We start from the raw sequence: 17,176 nt of genomic DNA, 5'->3' as shown, positions 1-17,176 counted from the left end.
CTTGATGTAAGTGAGAAACCTGCTTAGACAAAGATTGTAACGTATTAAAATTAAGTTGTAGTCACTAGAAAGCATGTTTTGTTGTGCATGTAACCCTACTGGTCTCATTGATTCTTGCTTGATATCACTTAAATATCTGTTTTTTATTATGAAAAGTTCCAGAGGGGTAGCAGTGTTAGTCTGTGTACAGTAAAAACAATGAGAATCCTGTAGCACCTTAAAGACTAACAAGTTTTTGTGGGCATAAGCTTTCATGGGCTGCAACCCACTTTGCCAGATTAATGAAATGGAAATCACAGATAGGAGGTGGATATATACACACATACATCTAAGGGTAAGAAATAACAATGCGGAGGGCAAGTGCCAACTTTATGAAAAAACTCACACAGATACAGACAGACGTCATCTTCCTCTCCAAGTGCAAACAAATGGACATCATACCAAATGGACTGAAAGTGAAAAATCCCTTACGATTGACATATAAGACAGACTATGGTAAGAGATTGTGTCACACACTCTTAAAAAAAAAACTATGGAACCACCTGATCAGCATTCTGTACAGCAAACAGTAGAAGATCAAGAAAGAACTCTCAATGCTGGATAATCTCATGAAAGATTCCACAGAAACTTCCATGTGGTTGATCTTTGCAAAAACAAGACGGCCCATTTACAACACTCACTTTGTTTCTCTACAGAGGAAAAAGGACTCTAAACTATCTAAGCTCCTACATGCCACAAGGGACCACAACTGTGATACCCTTGACTCATCCAACAATATTGTAAATCTATCCAGCTATACACTTAACCCAGCAGAAGAGTCTGTCTTGTCTCGGGGACTCTCTTTCTGCCCCACCACCTCCACACACATGATACAGTTCTGCGATGACCTGGAATCCTACTTTCACCGTCTCCAACTGAAGGAATATTTCCACCACACTGCTGAACAACACACTAACCCACAGATACCTTCCTACCAACGTTACAAGAAGAAGAATTCTGCATGGACTCCTCCTGATGGTCAAAACAACAGACTAGACTTTTACATAGAGTGTTTCTACCGACGTGCACAAGCTGAGATTTTAGACAAGCAACATCGCTTGCCCCATAACCTCAACCGTGCAGAACGCAACACCATCCACAGCCTCAATAACAACTCTGACATTATAATCAAAGAGGCTGACAAAGGAGGTGCCGTAGTCATCATGAACAGGTCGGATTATGAACAGGAGGCTGCCAGACAACTCTCTAACACCACATTATACGAGCCACTACTGTCCAATCCCACTGAGGAATACCAAAATAAACTACAACATCTACTTAAGAAACTCCCTAAAGAAACACAGGAACAAATCTACGCAGACACACCCCCTGAGCCCCGATCAGGGTTATTCTATCTGCTACCCAAGATCCACAAACCTAGGAATCCTGGACGCCCCATCATCTCAGGCATTGGCACTCTCACAGCAGGACTTTCAGGCTATGTGAACTCTCTCCTGAGGCCCTATGCCACCAGCACACCTAGCTAGCTTCGTGATACCACTGTCTTCCTGAGAAAACTACAATCCATCGGTGATCTCCCAGAAAACACTATGCTAGCCACTATGGATGTAGAAGCTCTCTATACCAACATTCCACACAAAGATGGACTACAAGTCATCAGGAACATTTTCCCTGATGATGATATATCACACCTGGCAGCTGAACTTTTTGACTTTGTCCTGACCCACAACCACTTCAGATTTGGAGATAATCTATACCTTTAAGTCAGTGGCACAGCTATGGGCACCCGCATGGCCTCACAGTCTGCAACATTTTTATGGCTGACCTAGAATACTGGTTCCTCAAAACTCGTCCCCAAGCACCTTTTCTTTACCTACGCTACATTGATGACATTTTCATCATCTGGACCCACGGGAAAGAGTCCCTTGAAGAATTCCATTGGGATTTCAATAATTTCCACCCCACCATCAACCTCAGCCTGGACCAGTCCACACAAGTAATCCTCTTCCTGGACACTACAATACAAATAGAGGATGCTCACATTAATACCACCCTATACCGAAAACCAACTGACCGCAATACATACCTTCATGCCTCCAGCTTCTACCCTGGACACATTACACGATCTATTGTCTACAGCCAAGCCCTATGATACATCCGGATTTGCTCCAATCCGTCAGACAGGGTCAAACACCTACAGGATCTCCATAAAACATTCTTAAAACTACAATACCCACCTGGGGAGGTAAAGAAACAAACTGACAGAGCCAGACGGGTACCCAGAAGTCACCTACTACAGGACAGACCCAACAAAGAAAACAACAGAACACCACTGGCCATCACCTACAGCCCCCAGCTAAAATCTCTCCAACACATCATTAAGGATCTACAATCGATCTTAGCAGATGATCCCTCACTCGCTCAAGCTGTGGGAGGCAGGCCTCTCCTTACTTACAGACAACCCCCCAACCTGAAGCAAATACTCACCAGCAACTGTACACCATACAACAAGAACACTAATCCAGGAACCTATCCCTGCAACAAAGCCCATTGCCAACTCTGCCCGCACATCAACTCTAGTGACACCATCACAGGTCCTAACCACATCAGCCATACCATCAGGAGCTCATTCACCTGCACATCTACTAATGTAATATATGCCATCACGTGCCAGCAATGCCCCTCTGCCATGTACTTTGGCCAAACCAGACTGTCACTACGCAAAAGAATAAATGGACACAAATCAGACATAAAAAATGGTTACATCCATAAACCAGTCGGAAAGCACATCAATTTCTCACGACAGTCTGTAGCTGACTTGAAAGTTGTCATACTTCTACAAAAAAACTTCAAAAACAGACTTCAGCAAGAAACTGCAGAGCTGGAACTCATATGCAAACTTGATACAATTGGACTGGGCCTGAATAGGGACTTTGAATGGTTATCTCATTACAAGAAGTAATTGTCACTATTCACACATTCTCACCTTCTAATCAACGGTTGTGAATAAGCCTCATCTACTCTAACTGAATTGACTTTGTTAGCACTTGCCCTCCCCATTGTGTTTCTTGCCCTTGGATGTATATATATATATATACACCTCTTAGCTGTGATTTCCATTTCATGCATCTGACGAAGTGGGTTGCAGCCCACGAAAGCTTAAGCCTGCAGAAACTTGTTAGTCTTTAAGGTGCTATAGGATTCTCGTTGTTTTTATTTTTTATTAATAAATTCATCCGTGTTTTATTACAAAACCATCTCAGTGCTGTGTATTAACAGTAGAGGGTGAGTCCACAGCTTACCAAATGAGCTGGTATATACACTCTTTGTATATATGTCTCTTTGCTGCCATGAACTTAATTTCTGCAAGTGTCCTGTGAAAAGGACTGGACATTCAGGGAGACCTCTCTGGGGAACTCAGGAATTGGATTCCTCTGATTGTTACCTGCTGTCAGCAGACTGGGTGATAAGCAGTCATGCCAGTGGTCAGTCTGAACACCAGAGCCAAGGGGATAGACAGAGTTGAAATCAGGAATCAGACAGAGGGTTGGGAGCAAAATCAGAGTCCGAATGATATAGCCAAGGGCTGATGTGGAGTCAGAGCCAAGGACCGGAGCAGGATTACCAGAAGTCAGGAGCAGGGCTGGTTCTGAGGCAGGAGCAAGACAGGAACAGGATGAGAAATGAGGCTGGGTGCAGGACAGGGTCTGGGCTGAAGCTGGGAGCAGAGCTCGGAGAGCCAAGGACAGCGAGGCAGAGTCCACTGGCTTGTGCATTAAGCAGCCAGCGAGTTATTCCTGCTGCTAGGTTTAAGAACAGGTCTGCTGACTTCCTCAGCCAATCAGGCAGAACGATCCATCAAGGTGTCAGAGGTATGGAGCAGGTGCAGCTGAGGGCCTTACTCCTGCCACCTGCAAGGCAAGGTTTGGAGAGACAGAGCCCTGAAGAGTTTGCTGGTAAGGCAGACAAACTGGTGGGATAAGTAGCTGACACACAAGTAAGCAGCAGCAGCACATCCCCTTAAACTTCCACAAAATCAGAAAGATCTTACCTAAATTTGCATAGAACTATTACAATTAATTTCTCTAGAATATCTGTGCCAGTATGTGTTATCCCACATGTTCTACTCAATCCAGTTTGCTTTATACCGGTTTTGAGGTTTTTGACTCTCTGTTATAACATCAATATTGTTCTGCCATGTGTTTAGGTTTGGGGCTGTTTTTTCTAAACGAGCACTGACAAGCCATTTTAACATTAAAAAAAAAAAGTCCAGAACAAATAAGTACACTCAGGGAAGTAAATATAAATACTGTAAGGACAAATTACACATATAAGGGGCAGGTGGCAACGAAAACCATAAGTATCATTGGAGCATGAGCTGTTAAAGTGGAATAATATTTATGCATTGCAAACATATTTGTGCTACTGAGCAAATCTGAGTTCTCTAAGGACTGAGAGAATCACAAACACCTGCCTTTGCAGCAGCATAGTGGGCAGCAGTCTAGTGCCAGCCAAAATAAAATACAAAAATATTAGCAGTGTTCAGATGGGCGATATTCCATGCCAATACTTCTCAGTCCTTTTAGCTAAAAAACGTGAGTGGGTGGGGAGAGTTATTACTATCATGTAACAATCTAGCTGTGCTAGGTGTTGGAAAAGGGTGTGCAGAACACTAAAGAAGTGGGCAGGAAGAGAGTTGACTATGTCACTTCCTCCTCCATTTTGAGTGCTAAAGTGGAGTTAAAGTGACAAAAGTTAGGAATTTCAGAATTAAGACATAGACAATACCCTGTCCTTAACTAGTATTATTGTGCTACGCTGACATCACTGGCCCCAAAAGGAACATTCAAATGGGCAGTGATTGTGCAGCCAAGGTTGGTGGTGACAGAACATTTTGGTGTTCTTTGTGAAATAAATTGTTCTTGATCCATTTCCTACTGAACATATGTCCTCATCACAAAAGTGACTATCATACCTGGCAGTAACTGACAGTTTGTTGAGAATCTCAGCAAAGACCAAGGAATCGATTAGGATGAAGCATAAACTATCCTCTTACTCTCAGATGTGACTCCTCCAGGACAGGACTATAGCAGGGTGTGTGATACAGGGAAACTTGCTTCACTGCATTTTGATATTTGAAGCTAATTTGAATTATCCAGACCATCAAAGTAGTTGCCATATTCCTCCCTTTCTACACAAACCTTTTCCCTCAATAGACATTGGCTTCCCCTTCCTGACAGTTTTAGGGGGACAGCTTGCCACCCGTCTGACATCTTCACAAAACTTTGTTTCCTCCCCACCCACCAGCCTTTGAAGAACTAGCCAGCAGGCTTCTCCTGCTCTTTTCCTCTTTGAACAGTGTGTGGTAAATGGCCTAATCCCCTCTAGGGAAAGCACAATAGGCCCTTTTCCCCATTTCAGTCTCAGGTTGTCCTAAGAGAATAGACTTTCCCTGTGATATTTTGGCATTTCTCTTTCTAGTACTAGAAAGAGACACTGTAAGAATTGTCTCCTTTTTTCCTCCTCATCTGCATTTCTGTTTCTGGTATCTGCTGGAAACCAGAAGTGAGCAAAAGCCTGATCAAAGTATTTCAGCTCCACAAGATATCTGGGATCTAAACATGGTGGAGGTTCTAGAAGGTTTTGAACTGGTTCACCCAAATCTGCTTAGACCTTTTTGGATTGAGGAGACCCAATTACTTATTCAAAAAATTGTTGTTTGATGGCCTTCAGATAAGCAGATCCACACATTAATTACACAATTTATACATGGAGTTGGCTGCATCTACTTGTTAATTATTTATTGAGCTCTGACAGCTTGTTTGGTGACTTGCAAACATAAGAAAACAGAGTATCTGCCTTATGTCTAACTCAGATGTGTGTATACACACACACACACACACATACAAAAATAAGGCTTACATAGTTTGTCAGTATGAGTACCATGTGGTGCAGAAATCTTTCAGTGGTCATTCGGGTCATTATACAATATAACAGTTATTTTTTCTCCTTAATATATAAAGTTCTGATCACTTAATTCTGATTCCCTTACTACACTCAATGCAAAACTTGGAGAAATATACCCCCAGAGTGTCTGATATTCATCTGCATAGCTCACACCACATATGAATTTGGCCCAAGATACAGAAATAAAAATAGTGGATTTTACTCCATGTAGACTAAAGTACATTAAAAATAAACAAAAATGTGTATTGAGGAACTGAGTCTCCAGTAATTAATTATAGGAAACAGGAAATAGTTTTGTTGCCCTCCTCCCCAAGATCAAATTAGTTAGTAATTATACAACTTCCCAGAGCTTCCGTCCCCTTTTGGCAAGTCTGTATCTTTGCATATTTCTACACCACCATATCTTTGGGGTGAACGATCACTATAAGAATGTAAAGAAGGGAAAAGAAAGAGTCACTATGTGTTCTAAGATGAGAGCAGAGAAAGCCAGCACATGATAAAGTCAGCTAATAGTTCCCCTACTATAGCACAGTGGGTCATCCAGGAGCACATCAGAGAATGTTTTCCCTTCATAATTTGCCATTGAAATTTTGCAAATTATAACCAGCAGTGTATTAAGAAAAGGGGAATTGACATTCCAAGACCAAAAGTATTGAAATCTTTTTTAAACTCTTTTTTGAAACCTCCTGGAAGATCTCTACAAAAAAGACAGTCATCTTGGAAGAAAGGGAGCTAGAAATGATCCTTTCATTTTACTGTGCTTTAATACACAAATGTTTTCTCCCTTGGATTGAGCTGTTTATTAACAAGACAAAGGTATTGATATTTGTACCACTCTTATTTAATTAAATATAAAAATAAACATCATTTTTACAGATACGTTGAGCTAGATCCAGTCAGCATTTTGCACATGGAAATTCATCTGAAATCAATGTCAACATTTGACCCATTTACAAGTTACCAGATTTGGGATGGGACCCATATAAGGCACTTAAAAAAAAAAAGTTAACATCAATTCTGTATCATGAGATAATACAGTAAATAATGGGATCCAAATTCCCCAACTTTATTATGGAAAGAAAACTCTCAACTTGTCAGTACTGGGTAGAAAAGGCCACAAATGAAGATGTATCTTGGTGCTTAAAACAACTAAAATAACTTTGCTTTAGGGAAGAAGCTACGTATTAAGAACACAGAGAATATCCACTGACAGCAGTGGGTGTAGGGTATTGTTTCAACGGTGCAGTTTGCTCACAGCTAACAAGTTGGTTCAATAAAATATATTACCTCATCCACATTCTCTCTCTAAAAAAAAGTCAGTCATGGCTAATAATCTATCAGGTTGAATTTTTAACCTTGAACTGAAAAAATCCTTGAAAGAATTCATAGAATGTGATATACTAAATATTTAAACTTGAACAACAATGGCAATTTTTAAATGTTCCCCCTTCTCCTTGTTGACATAGAATGTGATATAGTAAATATTTAAACTTCAACAACTGACAGTTCACTAGGGCCACAACACTGCAGCAATTTGCACACATAATTAATTTCACTTACTGCAAGTAATCTTATTAACATCATGGGCATACGGGTAAATCTACACCGCAATTTAAGGTGTGATTGCAGTGCACGGAAGCATACCTTTATTAATTTTAATCTAGCTAGTGCAGGTAGCAATTGTAGTGAAGATGCAGCAAGACTGACTTAGGCTCAGGCTAGCAACTAAAGTACATACTCACAGTCCCTGGAAGAGTTGTACTAGACCACTCTGGTCTGTGCCGCCATGTTTTCACCACTATTGTTACCCACGATGACTAAGACAGGTATGCCTACACACACTACAGTCACACCTTCACTTAAGGTGTGGATGTACCCTAAGTCTTTTCAGGGTTGGGGCTTCAGTTCATGCCCATCTTCTTCCTGCCCTATATAGGCACATAGCCATTTACGAGAGGTTCTGGGCAAAGCATATTTCAAAAAATGAAAAGAAAAATGTAGCGCTGGCCACATGCCAAACTAGGGGTCCAATGCTGCAAATTGTTCTACCCAGACTTGAAGAATCAGGGCCTTTGATTGAATTCAGCAGTCTCATAAAGTCTCATGTCAAACTTAAATGCACATGTAACTATTTTCCCAACAGAGACAAAAGCAACCCCCAACGTTTCAACCCTAAGGACTCTATCAAAGAGTCAAGCCTCTGTTCTCCTGCACTCTCCTTGATAAAGGCCTGTGGGATAAAACTGTGAGGTTTCACCTGTCTGTGTTCCAAAAGCTAGAGTTAACCCTTTCACTGCTAGTCCCTCACCACATCTGCTGTGCTGCCTTTGTTCCAGACATTTAAAAGTGTTAGAATGTGCTTGGGATAATTAGCAGATGTTTTATACCCTGGGTGCCACTTCTCTTTCCCCTCCTCACCTCCCAAAAAAGGATTCAGCAACAGTCAAGTGGTTAAATAAGTACTGTGATTAGTGGTCAAGTGGCTAATAGTGACTAAATGTAAGGACGCCTAGAGTCTATTCCTAGCTCTGCCACTGATTTAATGCGTTACTTGAGGCTAGTCACTTAACCTTTTTGTAGCTGAGTTGAACTATCTGCAAAATGTATATAATATCACCATCACAGGGCTGGTGAATTTTTTAGATTCAGTGAACTAATTTGTGTAACGTGCTTTGCATTCCCTGGATGGGGAGGCAGCTACATAAGTGCAAAGATTTAATATTATACTTCATTTTAAAGCATATTTTGCTCACAGCTATGCATTTCAGACCACAAATTATTTTAATACACAAATTCCTCAAAACATGCAATGGGAAGTATCTAGATTTCACCTCATATGGTCAAGAAACAGATCAGAGTGAAAATTCCACATATCAATCACTCAGAAAACATGGCCTCAGTGTCAAAAAGAAATTGGTCATTCTCTCCTTGCTACTCAAGTATGTAAATAAAGTGGAGGACCCATGTTGACATAGGTGTCAAAGTTAAACAGCTCATTTTTTAAAAATGTGTTTTCTCAAATAATATTACTTTTGACATTAAGCAGTAGTTTCAGAGCTTTGGGAAGAAGCAGGTAGTTTATTATTAAGTAGTTTATTGTTGATTATCATGGAGGCGATGACGGGGGCCAAGATTATTAAGCACCTGGAATCTACAATTATTATTCTTCCAATACCTACAAAGGAAACCACAGTCCCTGCCCCAAAGAGCTTAAAATCAAGCCTGGATTTTTCTGGGTTTTATAAATATTAGGCACAGCTGGCTATACTTTTACACTCTGGGAAGCCATGAAGAGCCTACAAGTCAAGTCTATATTTTAGTGCTGATAGTGTAGCTCTTAAAAGTATATGTACACAGTGGCCACTTATGGTGTTATAACAACTTTTCCTGCAACAGCCAGAAAAGTGATTACCAGAGGCTGGAAATCCAGTTTAGAGTCCACAGTTACAGAATGGTTATCAGATTAATCTAACATAATTCTCACTTATGCTAAAAGAAAGAGACTGCCAGGGTTCTTCCACTACTCAAGGAATCCCTAATTATTACACATTAACTTTATACAAACTATGCAAAGTAGAATGTGGCCTACGTTTCTGTTTTATGACTAGTTGTATGTTCTTAGTAATTTTTATGCGACCACTCCCTTAAAGTTATGATTAATAGTATACCATTTGGATGTCTAACATAGGCCTCAGGGAGTAGGAGTGGATGGGGGTTACTGCCCACTTTTATCATGCTAGCAGCTGATACTGGAACAACACTTGAACCTTAGTTCCTTATTTATCCAACAACTGAGGAATTGACTAGTTGTTGTCTGCTTAGAAATCATATAAATGTCCCACTTGCAACAATGAGTCCAAGACAAATTGTCCCCAAAGCCTGGCACTGGTTTGAGGCTGTTAAGGCCAAGTATTTTGGTTTGTTGTGTAGCTGTATTTCCACTGCAGAGAAGTGAGGAAATGGGGGCTAGGAGAGAAATGAAATTAAACTCAATAAGAATGGGCTAGAAAAAATGACAGGGACATGGACTGTGGATCTGTGCAGTGTGCTCTGATCCACTAGTCTAAAATCCAATGTTGGCAACTTTCACAATTTTATTGGAAATCATCATCTTTGACATTTATCTGAAAGTCCCCAGCTCCTGTACTCAGTGATAATGTGAGAATCTCAGCCTTTTTTTTAAAGTAAGTTTCCAGCCTTCATAGCTATGGGAAAAAGCTTGAAACTGTGATCCAAATAAACTGTAAAGGCCCCAAAACCTGAAGACAAATAAAAAGAACACAAACTTTACTGATGTTTATAACTCATGATTTTTTTTCTTTTTTTTAGGACATGATTTATGAATGATTGAAGTTGGCAATCATGAAAACCTTGCCCAGGAGGCATATAGTAAGTAGGCAATGACTACTACTACTGTCCATTAACTAGTGGAGCCAACACCAAGGGCTGCACATTTTGTCTCCAGGGGATGCTGGGTATTACAGTGCGGATACCTCTTTTGGGTCACCAGAATGTCTGGTAAACTCTGCTATGAAGATTAGACAAACCCATTTTCATAAAATAAAAATGGATCTGTACTTTTAAATAAAACCCAACCTGTTTGGCTGGTACCTTCTTAAAACATTTGGCAGCACATCACTGACAAGGTCTGGAGTTATGATGATTCAGAAATTCTAAGATGAGAAGGGACCGTTGTGATCATCTGACCTCTTGTATAGCACAGACCCCAGAACTTCCTCAAAATAATTCTTAGAGCATATCTTTTAGAAAAACATCCAATCTTGATTTAAATATTATCAGTGATGGAGAATCCACCTTTACCCTTGATAAATTGTTCCAATGGTTAATTACTCTTACCATTAAAAATGTACACCTTATTTCCAGTCTTTATCTAACTTCAACTTCCAGCCATTGGATCATGTTATACATATGGATCACATTGTTAGACTGAACTTCCCATTACTAAATATTTGTTCCCCTGAAGGCACTTACAGACTATAATCCAGTCACCCCTTAGTCTTCTCTTTGTTAAACTAAAGAGATTGAACTCGTGTCAATCATTACAAGGCACGTTTTCCAATATTTTAATCATTCTTGTAGCTTTTTTATGAACCCTCTCCAATTAATCATCATCCTTCTTGAATTGTGGGCGCCAGAACTAGACACGGTATTCCAGGTTGAAGCAGTGCCAAATATAGTAGTAAAATACCCTCTCTAGTCCTCCCGTTTATGCACCCCAGGACTGCATTAGCTCTTTTGGCTACAGCATCACATGGGGAGCTCATGTTCAGCTGAGTAGCCGCCACAACCCTCAAATCTTTTTCAGAGCTATTGATTCCCAGGATAGAGTCCCCCATCCTGGAAGTATGGCCTACGTTCTTTGTTCTCAGAGGTATACATTTACCCGTATAAAGAGGCATATTGTTTGCTTGAATCCTGTTTAGCAAATGATCTAGATCGTTCTGAATCAGTGACCTGTCCTCTTCATTATGTACTGACCTGACACCACCAAAGCTATCAAACAATGACCAATGGTGTCTTGAGATCTCCATTTGTGCTCGCTTTCTCTTTCTCTCTCTCTCTCTCTCTCTGTTCAATATAGACCTTTCTATGAGGAAATTAACCAGCATAACTATAAACTATTCTGAAGTAGCTATAATGGTGGATGCTCTATTCTAGAATAAAAGAGACTTACAGTCTACTTTGTGACAGTATGCTTCAACAACTGTGTCCTATTTGGAGGATCAAGCTGCCTGCTGGTGGAGCAAAATCATCACTTATGCACTGCTACAAGAGAAATTTCGGTTCAGCAGCAGACTTGGTTTTGGCACTTCCCCAGCCAGGAGAGAATTTCATGCATTAGGTGGTGATAAGCTTGGCCCCTCAGATACTGTTGAAGTGAGGACGAGCAGTTGCATAGTCAAAGAGCTCCTCCAGCTGCTAGTTTACACAAATATATTGGCATTCTTCTTGCAGGAAACTGCTGGTATGCATTCCCAGCAGGTATTAAACTTTAGGTGATGGAGGGTTAAGAGAAAACTTCAGATGTAGAGATCCATTAGCTGTAAGCAGGAGGGGGGCACTTTCAGGTATACACTAATGCCAGGAGAAAGAGAGAGAGGAAAAAAAAGGAGTAACTCATACGACTGTCCATTAATATATTGTTATTTATATAACGTCATAGCTGTGCATAGCATTTTACAATAAGGTGATAAGAAGAGTCCTTGCTCCTTCAATATTTTAATCTAAATTAAATCATGACACAAAACAATTACAACAATCCAAGGAAGACATCAGTAGACACAAGAAGAGGAATATGCATAGTTGTATGCATAATTGAATAGTTGTAGCCATGCTGGTCTCAGGATATTAGACAGACAAGGAGGTACGAGGCAATATCTTTTATTGGCCCAACTTCTGTTGGTGAAAGAAACAGAACTCTTCTTCTGTATGGAAGAGGAGCACTGTTTTAGGGAAGGGAAGGTTTTCCCATGGTGAACAAGTGGAGTTAATTAACTTGGTATATTTCATGTTGATTATTTAGATTTTTTTAAAATTTTGATATATTATTTCAATGTAATCATTTATTTAGATTTAGTTGCAGTGTTGCCAGTTTTCTGATTTAAATGCAAGTGTCATGGCATTTCATGTTTTTCTTACAAATCCAGCTTCGTGAGTCATGTGATCTCATGCAAATGTCAGTTTTCTTTTAAATGTACCCTAAAGGCTCAGAAATTAGAAGGCAAAGAAAAAACTCAAAATTTTTTACTTTTTTAAAAATCTCATGATTTCTAAGGCAATTATTTGGAGGGAGCGGGGGCTGACTCATGATTTTTTAATGCTTGGAGTTGGAAGCACTGTTTTTGGAAGGCCTCCTGGAACAAGGACTGAAATGATTTTGTGATTAGAAAATCTGGGGTAGCAACCAAAAAACTAAAGAATAAAAATGTCAGAGCAGCTACATGAAAAAAGAAAAGCACTGACCCTTTCATCCCATTCCATTTCCTACTGGGTATTGGCTCAGACTTGAATTCCTGCTATATGACAAAGCTACAAGTTTGTGTACCAAGTATACTTCATTAGGAGAAGCAAACTGTATAGATAATAGATAAACAGACTCACTGGTGTCTACACACATATTCAAAGCGAGAAAAAAGGGGAAAGGTTCGTATATTCTTCAGGCAGAAAATAAATGATGTTTGTATATGTGTTGGGCCCTTGATTCCCATGAGGTAGTTATTAGAAGTCTCCTTCTTGTATTTAGTCATGTTTGGAATTATTTTCAGGATGTTTAAGACTCTTTTCCTCAAGTTGTCACAAGCTCATTACCACAGAATTACATTTTACAAACAAGAGCTGGCTAGAGCCAACTTGGCTTAGCTTTCGCTGTCTGAGGGAATTGGAAAACTGGATAATTTCCTTGCCTTTGGAAAAAGGCAGGCACAGACTGAACAGCAGACAAGCTCAGTTCTGGACCCTATGGCCTTTTTTTTTTTGCTTAGAATGGTTCTCTCTCTTTAATTGACTGGTACTTTCCAGTACTTTGGTAAGTACAGCATATTTCCACACCAAAATACAGGGGACCAGCACAGTCATGAATTTTCATCTCAAATGACTCTTTAAAATATAGGACTGCACAATAAAGTCCCCATTGCATCACTGCAGAAATAAATACGAAAAATGTGTTGGTTATAAACATTATTCAGTACAATGAAGAATCACTTCAACAGAGAAAAAAAGCCAGAGAAGGAGTCTGCAGAGAGTACAAGCTAACCCAACTCCCTATCTTTCCCAAGGAGGCAGCACTGATTATATCTATGTGGTTTTCCCTTAAGGTTCTCAGGGATTTTAGTCCTTGCTACATTTATAATTTACCAAGATATTAACATTTTAGTCCAAACCAAATAACTGATAATACAGTCCTGGGCACAATAGCCCGAAACAGGTCAGATTTGCATACCCTCACTCATACTGAGTTGCACAAGTAGTCTTATTTTAACCAGTAGGACTACTTATGGAATAAGGTATGTGTGCAAGGTATTATATATTTAATGAGAATACTGGGTTAATTTCAGGATAACAATCCTTATCTTTAAGGCCTTCCATGGTGCTAGATCAAGTTACCTAAAAGACCGGCTTTTGCTCAAGGACCTAAACCTCCTTTGACACCTCCATTGCACAGGAAAAATGAAACTGTCAAGTTCAAGGGACAAACTCTTGAAGCAGGGGACAACACCCTGACACCTGGCCCAAGACTATGAAACTCCCTAGGTAAGAATGACCACAGCCCCCATTCAGACTGAAATGTAAGATTTACTCTTTTTTAGCTTAACAGCTCTACAACAGCAGCAATAAAGAAAAAGAAGAAGATAGCAGAGGAAGAGGAGAAGGTCGGTCAGTCACACACACACACCCACAAAAGAAGAGGGGAGAAATAATTCTAGCAACTTGCTAAGAAAAGAGAATATAGTACAAAACTTAGACCATCTCTTGTATTCGTTCTTTTTGGGGGGTGAGGTGGGAAGAGGGGGAGATGCAGTTCAGATACTATTGTAATGTGTGCCTGATTAGAAGAGAGAGAAATCTCACTTTTCAATTTCCCCCAATGTAGTTAGGAATATCTTCTGCAAAGAGTTGGTCAGAAAATGGCACTCAAATTTTACAAAAACCTTTGTGAAATGTTTGTCCTGGAGCTTTTTTCCCCACTGAAGTTCAAAAATGGATGCAAATTTGTCAACGTTTCATAAAATGTCAAACAGCTCTCCTTCAATGCTCTCAACTGCATCACTCTCCCACCAAACCAAAAACTCTTCCTTCTCCCACCTTCAATATTTTCTCAGAAGCCCAACCATCTTTCCTGCTGGATGTCCTAAGCCACAAGTTTGCAGCAGTTTAAAATCAGAGCTATGCAGAGCCGAGGCTTCCTGCCTCATTGAAAACAGATTTTGCCAGCAGGCTGTCCATCAGATTTCTAGTCATCCTGGATCCCACTAAGTACTGCAGAAGTATAACAGATAAGCTGTTCAGCAGTCAAACTGTTCTCCAGGAGCTCATTCTCCGTTGAAACAAATACCAGTACTCAGGAATATTGCAAACAGTTGTTGTTTGGCACACCAGCATTCTCTAGCCTTTTGGAACTATATTAAAAGCACTGTCATCTCATTAATTGATTGGGGGGGGGGAGGGCAGAAATTAAGCAATTGCTGAAGAAAATGTCTTGTAAACATTGAAGCAACCACAATAGCATTCCATGCATACATGAAGAAAAAACAAAATGAAAGCAGTATTTTGTAATGAAATTTGTCTGTACTTAACCATCAAGGAGTCCCACAACCTTTTAACCAATCTTTGGTATAGCAATTGAGAGTCACTTGAGAGTCCATTTAGGAAATGATGATACTGTGATTCACAAGACTAAACTTTCTTGATAAATCAGAGTAATGGTTCTGACAGCATTAAAAACTGAAACCTTATTCATTGATGCACTTTTGCACCAACCCAGTCATTCCAACATCAAGGGCCAGGTTCCCATTTTAGTAACTCAATAAAGACCAGATTTTTAAGACTACTCAGCAGCTCCCATTGTGAGACACATGATCAGATTATCAAAAGAATTTATCACTATGTGTTAATTTTGGTGCTTAAATGGGAGCTGAGCACCTTAGAAAATATTACCTTAAATATTAAGCACTTATTCCAATAGGTGACATGACTGGGGAGAAATGTATAGTAAAAATGAAGTAAAAAGTGTTGTTGTAACCATGCTGGCCAGGAGAGACAATGTGGGGGAGGAATATCTTTGACTGGCCCAACTTCTGTTGGTGAAATTAAAAGAGTTTGATCTTACAGGTCAAGAAGAGCTCTGTGTAAGCTCAAAAGCTTGTCTCTTTCACCAACAGAAGTTGGTTCACTAAAAGATATTACCTCACCCATCCTGTCTGGCAAAATTCTTGTCATTCGGTCTTCTTTCTGGTCTTCATTATCTCATCTTTTATTTGAGGAAACAAAACACCTAATAATTTAGTCTGCCGTGATCTTGGTATGAAAGGGAACAGGTTTTGTTTGAACACATTAGTCCTCTTGAAGCTGGATCTGTAAATAATTCTGGATAATATAGTTGTAAAATTAGTACTGTCTTAGTTCATCCCTCGTTTGAACAGTATGGTTTTGGTGGTTTTGGAATTTTTTGTTCTTCTTTAACTGACCCCTTGAAAGGATCTGCTGGGTGTCATGATACAATCCCACCTTTTCCACATAAGGTGATGTAAAGGAAGCCGTGAGGCAAATACTGTGGATGCATCAAAAGCTGGATCCCATAACTCCTTCTTCGAGCTACTTTTGCAGTCCACTTGGAAACTTCTGCTACTGCAATTGGCCACTTACTTTTCAGTGCTGCATGCAAGGAGCATATCTCATGGACGCTCCCATAGATTAGGATGATTTCCATTTGGCGCGCAGGCTTAATTCAAAGTTAGCTTTATTCTATAAAAGTCTACATGGTTCAGTTACTGGCTATCTTAGACACCACCCCAGATGATATGTTAACTGATGGCAGAATGTTCTCTGTGGAGGACATTTGTTCCTTCACTAGCCTGATGGAACCAGTGCATAGTGATCTCCAGAGTAAACCCTATCTAATACACTCAAGGAAGAGTGCTTGCCTGAAGTGCATAGTGGAGAGTGTTTGAGCTTTGGGGACGAAGGAGCCAGTGGAAATCTGTATTAAAATCAGCCAATTCACTATGTAGCCTTCTCAAAGTCCTATGGGCAATTAATGACACTAGTGAGATTTTTTTTTTTTTATCTTCTGAATATCATAGAATCTCTTTTTTAGCATCTGATGATTACCTCAAATTCTAGAAACAAGCAAACATACTGGTATGTTAACCATGTATTGTTGTTCCCATTTGAATATTTTTGAAGCAGTGCAATTTATATACACTGCATTAATGCACTTTCACAGGACCAGATTGTCCCTGACTGCTCTGTGGGTGCTCAAGGGAAAGGGAAGAATAAAGAACTTCCTCCCCTGGCACCTTCTGGGTACAATTGCTATTGCATGCCCTCACTTGCCCTTGCCATACAGTTATGACCTGCAGAGTTGATGAAGTACACAGGGGAAATATGCTACAAACCTGAGGGGCTGTAGCAATGGGTGCATTCCCATGTGTGCTGAAGAGTTTTCAAAGGGATTGCATTCCCCCGAGAT

Source organism: Emydura macquarii, unplaced genomic scaffold (assembly GCF_026122565.2).
Source record: "Emydura macquarii macquarii isolate MOO-44397 ecotype Brisbane River unplaced genomic scaffold, CSIRO-AGI_Emac_v2 contig_705, whole genome shotgun sequence".
NCBI classification, from domain to species: Eukaryota; Metazoa; Chordata; order Testudines; family Chelidae; genus Emydura; species Emydura macquarii.
This window is presented reverse-complemented; position numbering follows the sequence as displayed.